This window comes from Lichenostomus cassidix, chromosome 1 (assembly GCF_008360975.1).
Source record: "Lichenostomus cassidix isolate B80296 chromosome 1, HeHo_3.0, whole genome shotgun sequence".
NCBI lineage: Eukaryota > Metazoa > Chordata > Aves > Passeriformes > Meliphagidae > Lichenostomus > Lichenostomus cassidix.
Window position 1 is genome coordinate 61,807,128 of NC_139479.1, and position 21,285 is coordinate 61,828,412.

The following is a 21,285-nucleotide window of genomic DNA, read 5'->3' on the forward strand; positions in this document are numbered from 1 at the left end:
GCCATATGCAGGGAAAAGACTGCCCAAATCAAGGCATGTTGCATCTGCCGGCAGCACACAACAAGCCAAGCAGGACTGAACACACTCCCTAGACTGCTTGCTTGCAGACAGGGCATGAGGTGGTCACCCACAGCTCTCCTGGGAGTCAGGCAGTGCTTTTGCATTAGAATAGGTCCAAGTGCATTTAGAGGGTTACTGTAGGAGGAGAGGAACTGCAGCATACAGTTGCACTTATGCCCAATGAGAAGGGAGCAGATGGGCAAATCCTGCTCAGGAAAGGTGCAAGGAGAGGTCCTCTGTGAGCACCTCCAGTGTCCACCATCCACACCTGCAGCACCATCCCCACTGGTGTGCCACAGCTCTGACATCAGAGCAGATGGGCTGGCACAGAGCTGCACACCCATCACATTGCCACAGACCCTTACGTCTGAGGAACCCAGAAACCCTACACCTTGGATCTTCCTCTAACTAAGGCATTGTCCAGTTGAAGGATGAGAATTTGACTGACCTACACTGTACAGGCAAGGGGAGAAGACAGTCTCCATATTAATGAGATTCTGTTCTTCTGTGAAAAGAAAAATGAAAATACCCCTTGAAGGCCTTTCTTTGGTCAAAATGTTGTGATTCCAAGAAATAATTGGTCACTATGAATTCCTAAGTTTCTCTTTTTTTCCTTTTTCTTTTTTCAATAAGAAATGCATCCGATTCAAGTAAATGTAAATTTGATTTGCAGAGGTTCAAGAGAAAGTTTTTTCTTTATTATTCCTGCATGTTTTTGTGTCTCGTTGTGAAGATATCTTCTGCTTCAGCAGTAGATATCAAAGGACGTGAAGCCAGAGATACAGCAGCTCAGTGCTCTGTCAGTTTTACAACTCTAGTTAACCTTGGGTGAGGACACTATCACTGAAATACAATAACAAGTTACTGGGCAACATGATCTCCTGTTTCTCAAGTGATCAAACAAATTATTCATCTTTCTAGGCTGAACCTAAACTGACATCGACCTTTTCATTTAAAGCAAATTAAGGACCTCAGACTACCTAACATGAATGATGATTTTTTTGGTTGTTTTTTTTCCCCTTAATTAAATGAAAGTAGGTTTTATAATTTAAACATTCCCACACACTGTTGAATGAATGCAAATTTTTTCTGTGATTATTCATGCAGTGCAGCAGCAGGCTGAAAACAGCAGTGTTAATTCCCCTGTGATTCCTCCAGAATGTATAGGGTGCATACAGAGAGTTACAGTAGCTCCTGGAGACCTGCCACAGAGGGCTTTATTGTGCCAAGTCATGCACAGAATAATAGGAAATGGCAGAGTGTACTCCAGCATTTCCACTCTAAAGCAGAAGCTTAATGTGACAGAGAGGCTGGGAGCAACAAGAGGTGCCCTCCTTTCCCCATTGTACAGCCCTGCACAACATGTGCATGGTGACATTTGACAAAGCAAAGCCTGGACCATGGCACAGCTCCTTTCCTGGCTATGTCCATGCCTGCTTAGCCATGGGATGAGGCAGGGCAGAGGCAGAAGGAAAGTGGAGATTATGAATAAAGAGGTGAAGTGTGCCATGGCTGGGATGGCTGGGGCACATGGGCTGGCCTTGTTCTGGGGCACAGCTGCCTGTAGGGTAAGTCGTGAGCAGGGTGTCCCCAGTGCCTTGGGGTTTGCAGAAGTGATGAGGCCACGAGGACAGTGCAGGTCCTGGCACTACTGGTCCAGGTCTCTACTGCTGCTCACCACTGCCAGAGACCTGCATGCCACACCAGCAGTGGTCACCTGAGCGGGATGGGGAGTTGAATGTCCTCAGATGCAGGTAACTTTTTCCCCTGTGTCATACAAAGAGATATGAGCTCTCACTAGGAGCAGTGGGAGACAAGGGCCAGGACCCAAGCCAGGTATGTGGCTGGGCCATCTCACAACACTTGCAAGGCTGTCCCTCTCCAGAGTGCCCTAACAAGCCTTGACTTCCTGTGACCCTTCCTTTGGTGTGTTCCACCACCAGCAGGGCTCCCCACACTGGAGCAGTTTGGGAAGCACTGCAGCCCCTGGGAAGTTCTTACAATGGAAAAGTTCATAAAGGGCTGTCTCCTGTGGGAGGGACCCTGCACTGGAGCAGGGGAAGAGTGTGAGGAGTCCTCCCCTTGAGAAGGAATGGCACAGACATGTCATGACTGACCACAGTCCTCATTCCTCATCCCCCTTCAGCTCTGGGGTGAAGGAGGTAGAGAAAATTGGCAGTGAAATTGAGCCCAGGACAAAGGAAGGGATAGGTGGAAGTTGTTTTAAGATTTGGTTTTGTTTCTCATTACCCTATTCTGATCTGGTTGGCAATAAATTAAATTGATTCCCCTGAGCTGAATTTGTTTTGCCTATAATGGTAATTATTGAATGATCTCTCCCTGTCCTTATCTTGACCACAAACCTTTCATCCTATTTTCTCTCTCCTGCCCAGCTGAGGAGGAAATTGATGGAGCAGCTTTGGTGGACACTTGTCATCCAGCCAATGTCAAACCACTGCAAGAGATTAGGGACTTTCAGAGCAGGAGATTGTATCTGCAAAATCATTCTTAATAATCACAGTCAGAGGTAATTTGTTCAGTCTGTCACAAATATTGGTCTGGTTTTCACCTTCACAATTACTACAGCAGTCAGTTCCATCATTGTACAGGTACTCTGTGAAAAAAGTACTTTCTTTTGTACTTTTGTACAAAACTTGTTGGCGGCTGGAATCCCTCTTGTTCATACAATGTGAGAAATAGTAAATGACCTTTACTCCTTTCACCCTTCTCTACAGCATCCCAAGTTCGATGGGGTCCTACAGGACATAGAGATCTCTACAGAACCTCAGCTGCCTGAATCCCAAGGTGGAGACTGCTGATCCACTTTGCTTTTTTTACTCAGGAAACCACTTTATACTCATGTCCTTCTCTCAACATTTTCTAGCTCTGAGACAGGGGAAAAACACTGCATCCTGCATTCACAACTGGACTACTCATTACTTAGTAACATAACATTTTTTAACCTATTCATGATTCCTTTCCTAACAATTACTTTACAAAACCTTTAAGCCTTTTTGCAGTAGGACTGTCTTACCTCTTAGCTAACAGCTTCAAGCTACATTGTCTAGCATTACACCCCAGTCCACAGGAAATGTGACCTGACTTTTCAGTCAGCTTCCCACAATTCCCATTGAAGTTGTTTTACTCAAACTTCCCCTGAAGTGCAATCAGGTAAAGATACATGCATTCCTCTATGGAATTAACCTACATATTTCTAGTGAGCAAACAACCATCTGTCTCTAGCTGAAATATGCACACTCCAGAACATGCCTGACTAAGCCCTGGTATTGCCTATGCCTCCCCTGTGACAGTCCTGAGCACTGGAGATCACCACACTGAGGATGAGGCACTGTTTTCCCCCACAGAAACCTGTTGGCTTCAACAAAATTTAGTCATGCTTTAAAAGGAGTCAAATCCATTACAAAATATTAATTACTTTTTTAAATGTATGTATATATGTATGTATGTGTGCATCTTTCTGTCTGTCTAGCTAGCTAGCTATCAGGAAAAGGAAGGACACCTAAACAAATGTATCCTGAGTTGGATTTAGGCTTAGCTGTAGTGTTAGCCTTACTGATTGCCATCTGACTTAACCTAGTACACTAGAGAGCCAGACTGAGCTTGCTGCATCCACATCCATGCCCATGTATCCTTTTGTGTTCTGCCAGGCAATCAGAAGAGATAAATCCATGTTTTTCTGAGCTTCAGCATCTCAGCACCTCTGGTTGCTCCTCATTCAACTGCAGGAAAATGCTGCTGCATGTTGTTGAGTAGAGGAGGGGGTCATGGGGAGGCACTGGGAACATGCATGCCAGTTAGAGCACAGCACTGCACCAACTTTGATCCTTCCATACATTTCTTTTCTGGGACACCCATGGTGCAGGGACCTCAGCTTCAGTACAGAGCTGCCATTGGGGTGAAGGCTTAGAGTCTGGATTCAGAGAACCACCATGCCTATAAGCTCCAGAGACTGGAGCTGAACAAAGCATATCAAGGAGAGCATGTCACTGCACCAACATTGCTCTATCCATAACTTCCTGATCTTGTCATCTCATGGTGCCAGGTACTTCGAATTCAATCCCAAGCCTCCATTAGGGTTAAGGTAAGAGTTCAGAGATCTACAAAAGTAATAGCTCCAGGGACATAGGGGCTGGAAAGGGCATGCCAAAGGGAGCACAGCACTGTACCAACATCAGTCTGTCCACATGTTTCTTATCTGGGAAACCCACAGTACATAGGACCTCAGACTCAGCCACAAGTGAAGGCTATCAGTGGTCTCTGGTGAAATATTTCAGTCTCTCAGTATGGAAAACCTTGGACCTTCTGAGTCTGATATCAATGTCCTGGCCCTGAGAAGGGCTATCAGGGACTTCAGAGGAAGAAGCGTAAAATTGAATCAGACCATTGTGGAAATACCTCAACAGAAATGGCTTTTTATTGCTCCTTTTCATTCAGAGCACAAACATGCTTTGTACTGAGGATCCTCAGCCTTTCCAGCACTCTATTTACTTTGTAATGTTTGCTAATCAAACTGGGTATTCCTATTGTCCAGAAAAGCATCCAGTTTTCCTTTGATTCATACTGAACTCCTGGCCACAGTGTTATATCAAAGTTCCTAGAATAATGCAACATGAATTTGGAAATTTACTTTGGGATTGAATTTTGTAGTAGGGAGCTACCTCACACAAACTTTCACCCAAAAAACTACGCAAAATGATGTCTGTCTCTTACACAGCACTTCTCCATAGACCTCAAAACTATTTGCAAAACAGGTCTACATGATTTCACTTTTCTCTTAGACTGAAATGACTCATTTTTATCTAACAAATCAGGAAATTATTTATGTCAAACTTCTGGTCTCACTCCAGGGATCTACCAAATAGCCTACAGAGTCTTACAGAAAGTAGATGAAATTATGGACAGTGTGGCTGTACTGACATACAGTAGATCTCTTGATATATGTGCATCTCCTGGCCCTCTTTGTATTGCACAGCCACATGATGTGCCTGCACATCCCCACGCTGTGTCCCTGCCGAGTGCTCTTGAGCAGCTTGGGTCCTTATGGCAAAGACCAAGCAACTGGACTGTGTTAGCAAAAGCACAGCCCACAGGTCAAGGGAAGAGGCCATTGCCCTTTACTCAGCACTTTTGGGATCATGTCTGGACCAAAGGCTGTGTCTGGTTTTGGGGCCTCCTGTACTGAAAGGCTTGGGTATAGTTGAGCAATCCCAGCGGAGGACCACCAAGCTGGACAGGTGACTAATCCGTGGTATATGAGGGGATGCTGAGAGAGCTGGGCTTGTTTACCTTGCAAAAGACTCAATTTTTCCTATGTTTCCATGATTTTGAATTCTGAAGACCCTGGAAATTGTATCAGTTCAACAGTGGGTAATGAATCCCTGGATATGCTCTATTTACCAGTTACCAAACATTTGAAAGCCTTTGTGGTGAAAATCACAACATATAAATTAAGATAATTATCAAGAGCTTTTGAAGTCAATTCTAATGTGAATTTTGCAATTTTTCCAGCTCCTCCTTGTTAAAGATAACAAGTTACATGCTGAACTGAGAAGCATTCAAAATTCTTACTAATCTAGGCAAGGTGTCTGATGCCATATTTAGCTCATCATTTAAAAGGAAGCTTGAGCCCAATCTGTCTTTTATATAACCCATTTTACTAAATCCCAAAAGGTGGAATAAGGCTACTAGAATCAGCTGATACTAAGTGAAAATGTGAGTAATGCTTGAATGTTTCAGAAAATTTATTTTTTTCTCCATAGTTAGCAATGTATGAGTCACTCAGGCTCCCTAGCTACTGCACTGCATGAATGACTCAAAACTCTACCGAGAATGGAGGCACAAGCAGTTCTCTCTTTGTGCCAGATTTTCTCCTTTCAAATCACCCTTGCTGTATCTCACCCACTTCAAAAAATAGGAGAATCTCTTTCCCTATTACTTCCTTCCGCCGTCCCCATGCAAGCCCAGATAAAGCATTGTGCACAAGGATGGTCAGTGCTCGTGATTGAAAAAGCACAGGATATGATGTGTTAAAGTGAACTCAGTTAACCTTTTTTAAGAAGTGAAAATGTACATAAACTAGTTGCTTTGCTGAGCTGCTCTGAAGTTCTTGGAAGAGCAAGGACACTGCACTTTTAGTCATGTTGCATCCAAATGTCCTCTACGGAATTTTCCTGTACAGCACAGCTCAGTCTGGGGTCTTGGCAATTTTAGGCAATCATTTGTTTAAGAGAAAGTTTAAATGCAGTTCATGTGGACTTTGGAACACCTCAATCCCCAGAGAACTGTGCAGTTTTACAAACTAGTAATCCCCCTTCAGTTTAAATGGGATAAATTGCTGCTGAGAGGACCCATTTTAATTTGTACTGGGTGTCTCCATCAGAACAACACACACAAACCGATTTCTACTCTTTGCTGGCTACATGCCTGAGCCCAAGTTCCCTCTGCAGAGCTCTCAGAAGCTTTGCAGAGTCACAGGCAAACCTGTTCTTGGTGTCATATTCCCACTGTCTCATCTCTTGATACATCACATGAGTAATTTTCCAGGGACTGAAACATGGAGAGGGAAAAATCATGCTGGTCTGTATTTTAGTTGTCACTTGGAAAAAAAAAAACCTGCATAATCTGGCTATTTCCTAACCCCATTACCTCACCCCTAGGCTGATCACCAACTTCTTATTCTCTCATCACATCTATGTTGCAATGACCATGAGGTATTTTGGACAGTGATCATTTCCTCTTCTCAAAACTCTTCCTCCATAAGATCAGTTGGACCTTTTGGTCACACAATGGGAAGAAGTGCACACAGCCATTTGTCAGAGCAGATCTCAGTGAGACGAGCCACTGGTTTCAGTTCTGCAGTCTGTTTCCTATTTATGAGAAAGTTACCAAGTTCAGAAGAAATGACTGTGAATTGTTTTCCTAAGCCATGTTTCCCATTACATATTTATAATTCAGCTTTTTCAGAAGTTGTTTGAGTTTAATTCTCTTTGATTCTTCAGCCTTCTGGATACAACATCTTTATAGAGACAAAAGCAACAGCTGTCCAAGTCATGAGGTCCTAATGCTGTTAACACAGTTCTTTTGTTAGAATTTCTGTTTCAGAGTTAAACATTTCACTGGTGGCTGCCTTAACCATCCAAAGCCAACAAAATGATCCAAAAGGGAGGCACACTGCTAAGCAGGCACTGTCAGACAAACTTAGTTTGGATGAGTCCCTTCAGCTTGTCCAGAATTTCTTCTGTTGTCACCATGAAACAAAGCATTCTTCTGGGTCAATCATTCTTTCTTTTACCTTGGGACTTCTGGAACAGTGTTTGATCACAAGTCTCAAATTATGGTCAAAGACTGCCGACTTTGTCCTTTCTTTTGTCTAACATAGACTCATTCTGTTGATGTTAGACACCTAATTCAGGAGCCCAAGTTATGCTATAGCCATCTGAGAAAGCAGATATCCAGGAGAAGTATGTGGATATATGAGGAAGAGGAGGCTGAGTTGGGCTTGTTCAGCCTGAGGAAGAGAGGTTGGATTAATCTCATTGTTGACCACAACTACCTTATGATATCAGGCAGAGAAGATCGAGTCTTCTCAGAGGTGTAGAGAAATTGGATGAGAGGCTACAGACACAAACTGCAAAACCAGGAATTCCAATCAGATTTTAGGAAACATCTTTTCACTATGAGGACAGCAGAATATTGATACAGGTATTGGCATCTCCATTTTTGGAGATAAGCAAAACTCATCCAGACACAGCCCTGAACAACGTGATATAACTGGATGTGCTTTGAGTGAGGGATCAGACCAGAGGACCTGCAGAGACTCTCTCCAGCCCAGATTTTCCAATGGGTCAATAATTCTGTGAGTTTGCAGGACATCTCAGGTATGGAGCAGGAGTCAAAGCCACCCTGTTATATTGGCTTTCACATGTAGCTTAAGAAATTTTACACCTATAATTTCCACACCACTAATAATGGGCTCCTCTCTCCTATGACTAGTTCACTGAAGTTTAATTTTGTTTCATGTGGGGACCTATTTACTTTCTAATAAAAGTACTTTAGCCATAATGCTACCTGAAATCTTTTGGACATAGACTAAAACCACTCATTTCTCTTTCTTTTTAGCTCTACTTAGAGGATCTCATTTTTCTCCTTGCTCATCATTTCACCAGTTGAATTATTCCTGTACATAATCTCTTCCGTTCATTAACTTCTGCCTGTCTGTTGGCTGTAAAGATATTTGGCATTGAAAACTGACAGAATATCAGTATATGTGGTGGCCTTATAACATGATTAATTAGTGTTTGGAAAGCACTTTGCAATCAGTCAAGGAAAAACTGCGAGGCTGTGAGGGTTAACAGTGAGATCTTTTCCCTTACTTTTTGCTTGATTTGTTTTATAAACAGTGACGCAAGCAAATACATCAGGACCCAAATTGGAAAGCCACTTCTTACTGTGTTGGATGAAAGGAATAGAAGATCAGTGCAATGATTTTGCTCACTCTTTGAGAGATATGACAGCTCTGGCTTTTTCTATACATTTTCAGGCAGCTTAGTTCTCATCAGCCTGTATTTTGTCAGTTAAATACTTATCTGAAACCCTTGCCCAGCAATCTTACCTAATGATGCCTTTCTCACTACTGTTGCTTTCAAAGCAAAAATTCACACAATTTTTTTGGCATGTTATCTCCTATCAGCTCTTATTCAATAGAGAAAAATGTCTTCAAAAACAACGGGAAACCCAAGAAAATGTGATAACAAACAGCAGTGTGTCAGAGTGTAGGAAAGTGTGATTACAAGCACCATGGAGACCATTGTCAGGTCATATCTGTCTTCTTAATTAACTGAGAGAGAAAATATAATGCTAACAAGATTAACAAATGACATTACACAATTGTAGGTGTTAACGTTGCTAAGTAGCATTTTGTGAAATATTATTTCAGAAGATATCAACCTAGAAAATAATTATCTTTCCATTTTTTAATATTTGTTTCTCACTTCTTTTTTTCTTCCTCTCCATCTCACAGAGATTGGAAAATGTTCTGTGAGAGCCTCCTGAGGACTGGACTGGAATTGGCCTTCTTGTACTTTAACTCAGAGATCAAACTCTTTTACAGAGAAGAAAAAGAGTGCTTTTGGTTTTCTCTTTTTCCTAATGTACAGACTTAAAGGTGTCATCCCTTGGGAAAAACTCTAGGCTACATCATGAAGCTTTCCTGTTTCCTTTTGATGTTTTCAGAATCAGATCCTGGAAAAATTAATTTAGGGACAGGATTTTTAGGATGTTTTTATGCCCTTTTAAATCTTCTTAGGATCTTCCTGTGGAAAGATGGAAAATAAACATATTAGAGAGAGAGCACAGATATACATTTCTGTGCAAAGTAGTGGCAGTTTCATTGCAGAATCTTTATCAGTGATTTGGAAATATTTGAAGTCCCTGCTGGCAAAAGTCATGATTAAGCCAATCGCTAACAGGTAAGTAATGTGGAAGACAAGGAATGAGGAAGACAAAGCTTGCCACAGAGACCAATCTGGATTGATCAGCACACCTGCACCATTAAAATATAGTTTGCAACACACTGTAGTGAAATTAAAAAATAAATGTGTGTCAGTCTGGAAGAAGACAGATAAACCTTTCTCTGTATTGAGAAGTTCTCCACTCACTATACATTTACTGGCAATATTCACACTTGTGATGAAAAAATAAAGCATGTCACTGTGCTGCCACTGTCAAAAACTGCAATCCTGCCAACATTTATTATGAGGCAGCATGTAAACATTGAAAACTATAGAGAAGGAAAGGACTCCTGCCCCTTTGATGTCTGTGCAGCCTTGGCCACTTCCTTAAGCAGTGTTTTGGTGGGACTTTGTAGTCCAGAGTAACAATTCTCTTTCAGTTTCACCCACCCTTCCTACTTCTTTAATCCTAGATGGAAATGACTGGAAATTCATAATGCCTTAGAAAACTTTGGCAGTGCCCATATAGATGTTAGTAACTACTCCTTCTCCACACACAGTCCTGTTCCCAACACTCTCCAGAAAAAATTGACTTTCTCTGTGTTTGTTACAGTGCACATCATAAGAGCTTACGCAAAGAAAAAGTAAACAGCTGCAAGTCTAAATCATATAATTCCCTTAAACCAGAAGTATTTTCTTCTAACTGATTTTATACAACTGAAGTATGAAGCAGGTTATTCTCAACATTAAAGACCTTCCTCCATCATGCAACACTCCTGGTTCTCAGTATAAGAGGGACACATGACCAATACAAGTACAGCATGCAGAACTTCTTATTGAAGTCACTAAGGCTATAAGGGGCACATGAGCCCTCAGCATTTCAATATTATTCAGAGTGCTTGCAAACACTGCAGCAACAGCAATGCCAACCCAATGCCAAAAGATTACAGAAGGGTTCTCACAGCTCAAGGTTAATAAAGGCTGCCTCCTTCAAATAGATTCTATGGTTGGCAAAGGCAATACCAAGCCTTTTCCAAGCACTAAATTTCAGTACAAACAATGCAAAACACATTTTCACACCATCTTTTACTATACGATTTGGCTTGAAGTAGACATCCCATCCCAAAAAGACCTAGGTACATCCACTTGCTACCTCCCTGGGGGTCTGGTTAAGGATGTCACTAAGAAAATTCCCAGATGGGCACAGACTATTAGCTGTTACTACTTTGTCATCTGGGTGGCAAAGAAGTCCAAGGGCAATGAAGAGAGTCTTCAGGGTGTAAGGACTGTTGGCAAGGGAACTAGGAGCACAGGTTAGTTTTTCCTTTCTTCTTCCACTTGTTGGCACTAACTTTGAAAGAAACAGACAGGCTCAGTCTACTAATGCATGGCTCCATGGCTGATGTCCCCACCACACTTTTAGGCTGACCTCCACAGCACTAGGACTGCAGGTGTCGGATGGGATCCACCTTTCTGATGGGGGAAAAGTGTCTTTGCTCACAAGCTTGAGGTACTCATTGGCAGAGCTTTAAACTAGACTTGAAGGGGGAGGGGAATAATATCAGGCCTGCCTGAAAAGCTGTGGGGTATCAACTGCAGGTTTATTGGGACATAGTGCTAGTGAGGGCCCTCAGCCTGTTCCTAGACTGGAGCACACTTGAAATCTTATGGGGATGAGCCAGGGCCTCCTGTGGTAATAGGAGCCAACAGGGAAACACCAGTGAAATGCCTCAAAAGAATTAAGGGGTGTTTCTCTAAGAAGGTGGCAGTTCAACAGCCCAGCTGAAGTGCCTCTACACCAATGCACACAGCACAGATAACAACCAGGAGGAGCTGAAAGCCACTGTGCTGCTAGAAAGTTAGGTCATAGTTGCCATTACTGAAACTTGGTGGGACAAATCCCATGACTGGAATGTAGCTGCAGTGATCACAAACTGGTGGAGTTGGCAGTCCTGGGGGATATGGGTCAGTCAAAGAGTACAGTCAGGACCCTCCTGAACTTTAGAAAAAAATTCCAGGTGTTCAAGGATTAGGTCAATAAGGCCACCTGGGAAACTGCCCTCAGGAGCTAGGGAGCAGAACAGAGCTGGCAGGTCTTTGAGAACTCTTTCCATCAGTATCACTGATCCTCAGGCACAAGAAATCAGGAACAGAAGGCAGGAGACTGGCATGGCTGTGTCTAGATCCACTGGTCAAACTTAAGGGCAAAGAAGGAAACGCACATCCAGAGGAAGCAAGGGCAGGTACCCTGGGAAGGCAATAAAAACACTGCCCAGCTATGTAGGAGTGATATCAGGAGTATGATATAATAGATATGAGAGCAGAACAATGAGTGTGTGGGGACTTCAGGAGCAGTGCATACAAATTATGCCAATCAATGTGATTGCAGTGACCACCACAGCAGTGACCCAGTACACCCTCCTGCACTAGGGTCAAGGAGGAGACAAAACACACAAGGCCACCAGGAGACACAAGTTCCTCATCCCAGGAGAGAAGCTGTTTGAAATGATCTCTCCTCCAGGCCCTTCACAGATTATCTTCTTCCTCTTCTGTGGCTGCAGGAAGCTTGGCCTGGGGCTCACCAGTGATGTTAGAAGGACAATGCAGCTCCACACTGCAAACCATTGGATTGGTGCACAAGGACTTGTTCTTGGACATATGCAAGGCATTTGGATGAGCCAGGCAGACATTGCCAGCAAAGCTTACAAGCTCAAGCTCATAGCATCCCAGGAAATGACAGAGGAGGATGAGATGTCCCAGAGCTCTGTGCTTTGGAGGAGATGTCCCGAAGCACAAGTAACTTTTCATGAGTAGATGACTTAAGGACAACAAATGAAATCTACCATTCCAGGGTTTCCTTTCTAGGTGAGCCTTTAATTTTTAAATGTTAATATTTAATCTGTCCCCTCACAGACTCATACAGCCTTTCTACTTTAACTGGATTCATTACAAGTTTGTCAGCAGTACATTTTGTCTTGATTTGAATCCTTTGTCTTCATCTTCTCAGTTACTGTTGCCCTGGAACTCTGTCACTGGCATAGCTCTGCTATAGGCATACAAAGGCACCAACTCTAGTCATGGCTCTATGGAAAAGGAAAATGACTGTCAGCTGCTTTCTTGGAGACATTTTTGTTTTATGCAGGGTGGGAAAAATTTCTGAGAGAAGCATTCATTTCTTCAGTAATGAAGTCAGCCAGTAAGTTAAGTGCTTCTGCCAGTAACTGTCTCCTTATTTCAGAAAAGAAGATTTTTAACTTTGAGAATGAAATTCTGTGAACAAAGCACTTTTTTGGAAGCCTCATCTAGACACAGTCTTCTCAAAGTACAGGGCTTTTTGTTCTGCTTTTTTTTTTTTTTGCAAATACATACTACCAAATTTTTCTCTGTTCCAATTATCTGCCATTAAAATCAACAGGAATTATGCTTGTATACCTGAGGAAACATGTGTCTGGTAGTTCTTAGAAATGAGAGATGAATGAATTAAAAATGGATTTCACATTAAAAACAGAGGAATCAGCTAACCATATACTGTAGAAAGGAAAAGAGCTGACTTAGAAAGCCTTAGGAATCTGGGTTATCACAGGAATTCTGCCAAAGCATTTATCTGTAGTGGTAGATACTGCTATTTTGACTTGCACACTTCTAAAGAAATATAGACTGCTTTATTCCCTTGTCCCAGATAGATTAGTCGAGTACTTAAGCACTTTATCTTTTCATTAATTGTATCAGCTAAGTGTGCATTTAAAAACTGAATTTCTATGCAGAAATCCTCAAAATATTAATCACTTCTTGTACACCCCTCTTCTCCACAGCCTGCCAAGCACTGAGTCATAATTCTATTTTATTCTATTCTTTCCATTGCTGCACAACAATTACACAGTCTATGAGAAAAGGATATTTGTTGTTTAATCATCAGGGGGACCAGCCTTTCACAAGAGAAGGAGACAGCAGCCTGTGCAGATAGAGGATGACTTAAGGGAGGGTTGCAGAACATGATCTGGTTAAAAGTCATCTAAACTCAGTAAATGGAAGATTTGGAAGCTGTGGTGGAAGGTCATCTCTTCTGGCAGTCTATTTTAAAAGAAAAATTGTAAAGGAAGAATAAAACTGCTGGTCTCACATTCATTGTGCCAACCTGCAAACTTTTTATTTTCCAAAACTTTGCTAACCTAGAAGAGACAGAAACTGCATGTGACTGTTCTTGAGGGTTTGGATTGTAAAATAAAATCCAAAATAAGGCTTTCCTAACAACATATTGTTTTATTTGCCCACTGTGAATGGAGCAATACCAAGTGACTAAACACAGAAATAAGTCCAGTAAATTACTTGTCAACCTCATCCATGCCAGCTTGGGTTTTTAGAAGCTGTGCTTCCCCAGAAGCCTAATCTTGAACCTATTCCTAGTTAGAACCACAGGGCTATCCCTCCCTCCCACTCAAACAGAAACAGGAAAAAGGATATGGGAAAATATGGCCACACAATGATCATTTAAAAAAATGTTAAATATATAAATTCTGTTTTCAAAAGTTTCAAGGATGGAAAAATATATAAAATCTCTTTCCAAAATCTCCAAGGTTGGACAAATGAATAGATACATAAAAAATCTGTTTTCAAAAGCTCCAAGGTTGGACACAGTGATCTTCTACTTCAGGAGAAGTCAGACTGCCTTGACAAAAGCAGTGTTTCAGGATGTGTTTCACACATACAAACATTAATTCATCCTGGAACTGTTCCTGACTAGACAAATCAAATTCCCTTTGATAACAGCCCAAATCAACACACCCAAGTCACTCTGCAGGGCTGTGCAGGCACGTAGCACATCTTGAAGGATTGTACCCAGGCTGTAATTGTTCCATTTCAAAGCACAGTGGAAGGACTCTACATGACAAACAAGCAAGTTCTATCTGAAAATTTCAGTGGAAGGTTATCCTGAATGTGACTGGTCTCTTCAAACCAGCCTTTGCAGTTGGAACTGTGCTTGCCAGACCTGCCTGGACCTACTGCCAGTGAGGGCACTGGCTCACCTTTTCTCCCTGCAAGCTAGCCCGGTGCTCGTGGAATGATGGAGAATGGGCTGTCAGTGCATGCTGGACAGACAATGTGCCTGGGATGTCTGCTGCAGATCAATAGCTTCTTCAGCCACTGGGGCAGAGCAGATTTACCATTTCAGAGGTCACACTGCTAGGGCTGGATTCTGAAAGCATCGAGTTAGGACCAGGGTCAAGTCAAACCAAAAGGGAGGCCTCAGGTGACAGACTGAAGCTCTGGCAGCCAGAGGCTTGCAATTACAACTTTAAGCCAAACTTCTGACTCATGCTGGATGTGTGAACATGAGCAATGCAGCTGGCTGCTTGCTACCTAAATCAGCTAGGCTTGATGATTGAGTCATGGCTGGACCTCCCAGAATCCAGATGCAAGGTCTGAAGTGACCTTTCTAGAATAAACAAGAACAAGTTTGCCCGTTGCCTTCAAACTCTGCATGTAAGTGTTAGTCTGTGGTAGAGAGCTACAGTGAAGAGGATGAGGGAGAGAATGACATAAGCTCCCCCTTCCTCAGCACAGTGGGGAGCTTCTTGTAGAAATGAATGGGGCTTTTTCTCCCTTACACTGTGGGAATGCTGCTTTCCAAGGAGTTTGCACTCAGCTTGCCTAAATATACACTGCTCCGTAACACAGCACACGAGTGCATCCAGGATATTGGAAAGAGAAAAAACCCCATAGAATCACTCAAAAATGGAAGTTGGAGTGGCCTCTGCAAGTCACCCAGGCTGATCTCTACTCTCTTTATGCCCCAAGGACAATTTCCAAAGTTAAATCAGCTGGCTTACAGCCTTGTTGAGTGACGTTTTTAATGCCTCTAAAGACAAAGATTCTGTGGGGTTTTTGAGAAACCTGCTTTAGTGTTTGACCAGCCTAACTGAAGAAGTTTTCTTTATGTCTAGTCAGAATTTCCTTTGCTGCAGCTTTGTTTTCATCTTTCTCTGTGTATCCAGTGAGCTGCCTGGCCACATATTCCATGTGATTCCCTTTTAGATTAGAAAAACTTCCTGCAGCTTTTGTCTTCTCTAGCCTAATCTCAGCCCTCTGGGTATTTTAGTGGCCCTCAGCTGGACTTGCTCCAGCTTTTCACCATCTTTCTTGCACCAGTGTCCCTAAACTGGATGCTGTAATCGATATGCAATCTAACTAGTGACAAGTAGAGGGGACTAGTCTCTTCCCTTGGTCTGTTGGCTCTGCTCTTTTCTTTCTGTGTATTCCAGTATGCATCAGTCTCTGCAAGGGCACACAGATGACATATTCAGCTTGGGGTCCACTTCTGATAAGCTGCTGTCTAGCCAGTCAGCCCTCATCTTGAGTCACATGGGGTTTTCTGTCCCAGGTGCCAAACACCAGGAGTGGATCCATGCTAATTAATATACCTATTGCCTTTGGCTGGAGCAGTTCACAGAGCAAGCTGCATGTGGAGGGTATGGGGACTGAAAGATGCTCCTCTCTGCCATTACTAGGCAGGACACAGGGGAACTGGAGTATAGGGATCTGTCTGGCTAGCAAGCAGAGACACAGCTGAACCATGATCACATGAGAGGGAAATAGAGGTCAGCTGGATCAAAGATTTCCTCCTTTACTGGTCTGGCAGGCTCCTCACTGTCGATGGCCTCCTGAGAATGGCCCTGGCTGGATGGAACTGTGGCTAAAGCTGCTCCTCAAAAATGGGAGGAAACATCCAGGTGTATACTCCCCTGGAAGCTGAAATCCCTGTTTCACCCATCCTCAAACAAAGCAGCAAGTGTGTCAGAAGCAGAAGAAATCTCTGGTTGCTGCTGTAACTAAGCACAAACTTCTGTCTCTGAGTCCTGTGATGTTACGGATGTAGAGCTGGTGCAGAGGCAGGCAAGGTTTTGACACCTATTCTTTGGCCATCCTAAGTGGATACAGATCTCAGGATAAAGTCTCTGCCAAGGCATATGCAGGAAACAAATGGGCATTCAGAGTTAAGAGGCTACAACTGACTTCTCAGCTTTCAGCATCCTGGTGACCTTTAAGACAGAAAGGGGACTTGTAATTGGCCCTTCTGAGCCAACATGGGAATTTTTGCTGAAAAAGCTGGAGAGCACATCCTGCCAGTACCTGATCAGAGATGACTTGAGGAGAGGACTCAATGCTGCCCGCAGAGCATGAGACAATGTGAAAACTCTGCCTTTTCCTGCTGGGCACTGTGAAAGTGGCTCCCTTCACCTCCTCCACATCTTTTCCCTGGAGTGTCTCATGCAAGTCAATGTTATGCTCCTGCCACATCCTGTAAGTGTCACAGCAGTGACACCCAAGTTAGATTACAAGTGCCTGGGGCAAACTCACATGAGTCTTGTTCCTAATGTGAAGTCAATTAAAATCAAGTAATGAAAGAAACACATCTGGTCGTAGACATTCATGATAATAAAGAAACCTCATTATGTTACTCATGCAATATAATTACTAAACAGCAATTTTTGAGATCACTTTGGGAAGTAGCCTGAGCCACAAAACTGAGATACTTGTTTTAAGGTGGATTTCAAGCCTTAAGGGTCTGTAGATAAATAGATTCCATTTTCTCTTCAGATTATTAAAAAGCTAGATCTTAAAAAGAGCATTGATCCGTACAGTTAGTTCTGCACTTTGAACACCTACTCTGCAGCAACTCTACCAGAAACCATTACAAAGAAGTCACCTGTGGTTCTGATTTGGGGGAACAACAAAATTAGGAGTGTGTGGAAGCTTTAAAGCTGGGATCCATTATTTCAGTAACACAAAGTAACACATCAACACCTTAGTGACCTGAAGCAGCTAGCTCAGCCTGATTCCTGTGAATTTAACTTAATTTGCTCACTTTGAGCTTTTTCCTTTTTTATAATGTCTATGAATCATTGCACCATCCAGAATGAATAGGGACAGAATGCTTCCCTGGCTCAGAGATAACAGAGCCCCTTGCTTAGTCAGGAGAATGATTTAAGAAAATCAATGGCTTTGCTTTGGTTACAAAATAAATTTAGAAAATAACAGGGCAAGAGCTAAACAGTTGGAATGCCAGCAGGGGGATGTTTCATTTGACTTCCCTTGTATACCAAAAGTTTGCCTGACAGCAATTAGATAAACATGTTTCTCAGTAACATCAAATCTTAGGCCAAGTCCTACAGTTATTATTCCATCTCTATTAGGGACTTGCCCTGCCTGATAAGGAAGCCCCATGTACCCTTGCCATAATCACCCTAATACAGGGCTGAAGCTAGGACTAGCCTAGATTTTCAGACCACATGATCTTGATAGAATGATAACATTAACTTACAAAATGCTTGCAGTCATCTACAGAGCTGAATGTAGGTGTTGATAACTTTTTAGACTGAAGCACAATTCAGTCCTGCCCATGGATGTTGACCTTGCACAGCACATGCAGTAATTCTGCGTGTCCCTGCTCAGGGACCCCCATTCTTTGTTTTCCTGTCCTCCTCCTCCTCCCTTTGAGTTCAACTGCCAATATATCACAAGAAAGTATTTGCAGCACACCTTTCCTTTCTATCCTCTGTAGCAGGACCTGCAAGCCTTTATTTTTGTCTCCTCTGCTAGCAGCAGTGAAGCCTGGTGGATTGTCTCTGACTCCTATCCTCTCTTTGGGGTTAAAGGGTGCTAAGAAGTTGTTCTACCCTCTCAGTGCATATTGACTGCATACATTGTTCACAAGAGCTTTTCTGCATTTACTAAAAGTTTAAACTGTGAAATACCCTGAAGAAGCATCCATGACAGAGTAAATCATGGAGCATTCAATAAAGATCTCAGCTGTCCCAAAGGTTAAAATCTATTACTTTTAAGTTGATTGATTTCTAAATAGAGACAAACTTCGAACTTACACATCAAAATAAATCTTCCATTTTCTTTCCTATTTTTCTGTAATCCTATCTGGCATGCAGTTGGTACAGAAGCTAAGAGAGATCTATGTTTTCCACAGCTCCACATATCTGATGGAAAAGTGCAAACAACCTGCATGAGCAGCTTCCTGAAGCTTGAACATTGCTGAAGGATTGCTGAAGGAGAACACAGACTTATTCCTGTGGAGTCCCTGGCCTTGTGCTATCCAGCAAAGTCCTTCCAACATGTCTCTTTTTTCTCATCATTTCACCTGGATGCAACACACACAGCAGGCACTAGATTACCACCATCTCCTGGACTACAGGAGTGATCTGGCATTAATACTGTCAGCAGAAGTTCCCTTGGCTTGCCCTGGCTGGCCCCTGTAGCCCATGACTGGAGATCTTACTCCAGAAGATACATCCACCCCCGCTGTAATTCACTTAATTGAGGCAAACCGTGGCATAACCTTTCACCATGAGGTCTCTAGAACTTCAACTGAGTCACCTACACTATTCTAAATAAGTCACTGAGCAACCGTGACTTGGTAAAATGTTCAGTCACAACAGATGTGGGCAGAGTTAGGATTAGTCATGGAGGATGAAAAGGCTTCATCAGCTACTCACCCTTAGAAATGACATTTCCATACAAAATAAATTCAATTTAAAAAGCAACTGATTTCTTATATATGAAGGAAAGCCTCCTCCTAACTGAAATTTTGTTCATTGTGAGCATCAGTGAAGCCTGCTCTGAAAACCAGCCTGCTTCATGCCCAGGGCAGAAAGCACCTGTCTTTGAAAAGGTTTCTCTTACCCTGTAGTCTTCATCTGCTTCCAGTGGGTCTGCAGAGGAGAGATGAAAGGGAAGGAAATGCTTGGTTCCCTGAGAGCAACCCAGAAAGAGCTGCTATCTGAGGGAAGTGACAGCTGAGTTAGCAGAGATCAGTCCCAGGGAGTGGTTATATCTCCATGATTTTATACATACATTTCCTCTAGAGGAAGCCCAGGAAAATCCCTCAGGCTGCCCTAGGACAGCAGACTTTTTGGAGAAATGGTAGGACTGAAGAGAAACAGAAACAAACAAGTCTGAACATGCAAACACCATTAAAACTTCAGGTTGACGTATGACTGATAGTGGACATCTGCATTACTATGATCAAAAATGGAGGAAATTAAAATAAAAACAACTAAGAAGTTCCAATTGAAATCGTGACTGAAATATTTATCAGCTGCCTACTCAATGCTGAAATAATTTCTCCTTGCATGCCTTGAGTACAAATCCCACCCAACAGGGGCTGCAGCTCTGGGGTTGAACACTATGGCAATGCTCTAATCCCCAGCAAGAGTGGCCATCCCGACCACATGTCTCTGCCATTTCAACACCTCACTACTCCCTGACAAATGCAGAGGTCACAGCACAGGGCCTGTCATTTTCATCTCCAAGCACTTCTACATCACAGTGACACCCATGGCAGTGTGATCCCAGCTTGTGCCTCCGGGGAAAGCCAACTGACAGTTGCCACACAGCCCACGTTTGTAGCCCACATTGGTAACCACAGTGTGGACCACGTAGAAATTTCATCTGGTCAGCAGCTTTTCCTCCAGACGTGTCTAAAACTCAGCTTTAAGTGGGATGAAACCATGTCGCTGTTGAGCCGCTAGCAGAGTAAAGAACCCAGTTCTCAGTGGCAAGAAGGAAAGACCTTTATTGTTTTGATTTCATCATATATATAGAGTTTTCAAAGGTCACCCAGATTGGTCAGTCAAAAACCTCCCCCTAGGCCTGATTGGCCAGGCCTGCACCATCCAGATCTTGGGACACTGTTTTTAATAACATCCAAACTTTATCTTTATTTATAAAACACAAAAGGAATTCTCATGGGAAAGACCTGTGCTAACCACAAAACCATCTCTCCTGCCATTAGAAAACATAAGCAAAAAGGACAGCATGAACTTTCCAGGTGACCACTGCAAGCTGGATCCTGTGAAGAATTCAGTGGAGGCACATGGACATCTATAAAGAAAAATCATGGCTGGGATCTCAGTCTTTGTGACCCAAATATTCAGCTAAAATATTTCAAATGAAAAAAGTCAGTTGGCTTGCAGTCATCAGTCCACTGTGGATTGAGGAGAATCTCCAGTGGGAGAAAAAAGCTTATTAAACAGATGCTACAGAATACAGCAATATGGGGCAGAAAGGAAAACAATATTATGAAATTACTTCTGTCTCAGATACCCAGTACAGTTTTTATTAAAGTCAACAGGAATTGCACACACGGCTCCAGGAGCAGGCACAGTCCTTCAACAGGGTGTTAAAGCACAAGCTATGGGAAAAATTGAATGGTTTGAACTCTATGATGGCTAAAATCATAGTAACCCTTGATGCTTTTTACAGACAGCAAGACTTGCAAATCTCGTATGTGCAAATCCCCAAGTCTGACATCTCAGAAGAACTGAAATTTGCACCAGTGCCTCTGTAGAGAGGTGCAGGAAACAACCCACAGGCAGTGCCAGGCAGAGGAAGCAGTTTGGCACTTCTTCCCCTAACAGAGAAGCAGAAGCATCTGTGTAGATGCAAGGAAGCAATAAATAAAGATTGCTGAGATTTTTTGTACATCAAGAGGGGAAGATTTATATAACATGTAGCGATACCAGATTGCTTTATGCACCCTCTTGGTTTTCTCCCCCCAGTCAGACCAGGTGAAGTATTTAGGGATCTTTTGGATTTAATCACCCATGGACTATGCTTACTAACCGGTGTGCATTAGGTAGTGATTAAGCATCGTGACAAACTTCACAGCACTTGGCAACATTAGCTGCACAAAGATATCCTCTCACCACTGACAAGCAGCCCTCTTGCATTGCAGCTGCTTAAGAGT

The 21,285-nt window shown here is 42.7% G+C and overlaps 2 long non-coding RNA genes across 2 annotated transcripts; both read right to left on the reverse strand.

Moving 5' to 3' along the window:
* Window positions 1-12,414: 12,414 nt before the first annotated feature.
* Window positions 12,415-19,782, reverse strand: LOC146444739 (uncharacterized). Its single transcript, XR_014850700.1, has 3 exons — window positions 19,644-19,782; window positions 19,221-19,249; window positions 12,415-12,613 (listed from the first exon to the last, which is right to left on the reverse strand). It is a non-coding gene; the product is annotated as an uncharacterized LOC146444739 (long non-coding RNA).
* On the reverse strand, window positions 16,010-16,796 carry LOC146444740 (uncharacterized). Its single transcript, XR_014850688.1, has 3 exons — window positions 16,659-16,796; window positions 16,542-16,567; window positions 16,010-16,452 (listed from the first exon to the last, which is right to left on the reverse strand). It is a non-coding gene; the product is annotated as an uncharacterized LOC146444740 (long non-coding RNA).
* Window positions 19,783-21,285: the final 1,503 nt, after the last annotated feature.